This window comes from Gavialis gangeticus, unplaced genomic scaffold (genome assembly GCF_001723915.1).
Source record: "Gavialis gangeticus isolate Ggan-Ray unplaced genomic scaffold, GavGan_comp1, whole genome shotgun sequence".
NCBI lineage: Eukaryota > Metazoa > Chordata > Crocodylia > Gavialidae > Gavialis > Gavialis gangeticus.
The window spans coordinates 64,272,812-64,273,800 of record NW_017729034.1 but is presented as its reverse complement, the minus strand read 5'-3'; positions in this window follow the sequence as shown (position 1 = coordinate 64,273,800).

Sequence of the window (989 nt, the reverse complement as noted above, 5' to 3'; positions counted from 1 at the left end):
AGGAAGGCTATCTCATGAACCAGAAGTAGTATAGCCCTGTTTACATGATGCAGTAAGCAGGTCAATTAGGATGGGATAGGGTACTTAGCCCACATGTGCACAGCAGGGGGCAGGATTGTGAGATCAGGCATCAGATTCCAACACATGTTATTGCTGGTACAGGCAGAACCTAGGGTTACGATCATATGCTCCCCCCGCACTGGCTAGTAGCACAGTCACCACAGCTGGGAGCCCCATCAGCTGATCCAGGCTTTTGGCAGCAGGGATGGACCATGTGCTCCCATGACTGCATGCCCAATCAGCTGATCCAGGCTCTTGGGGGTGCATGGTGCACCCCTGCAGTCAGGAGCCTAGATCAGCTTATGCGGCTCACAGCCATGCCCCCACAGGTAGGAGCTCCAGTCTGGCTGCACATGCAATTAATGGTGTGATAGGAACCAACCACAAAGTTATTACACATTTTTTGTATAGTAATTTATTCCTTTTTTTATCATGCCAGTCATTGCATTAACATGTCTTAGGTTGTTACATGGCCACATGATGAACTGGTTAATCATGTCTTAAGTATAATGTGTACCAGGGGCCTTGACCACACTGCAAGCATGGTACACTTACTGCGTAGATACAGCTTAAGTGTCACTGCAAGTCAATGGCATTTAGACTCTAAATTTATCCAAGTAGACTTTTCTCTGTTTTTGTTGTGCCATATCCTTATGGATGATCCCCAGGAACATCTGATTTAAAGTACTGCCATGTAATTGCATTGTTAAAGTTCTACCTACAAATAATATGGATATATTGAAACTATACTTGGTTTAAGAGAAGAATAAGACCTCTGACATAAAGAAAGAGTCACTGAAGTTGCATCTACGCAGTAAGTGTACCATGCTTGCAGTGTGGTCAAGGCCCCTGGTACACATTATACTTAAGACATGATTAACCAGTTCATCATGTGGCCATGTAACAACCTAAGACATGTTAATGCAATG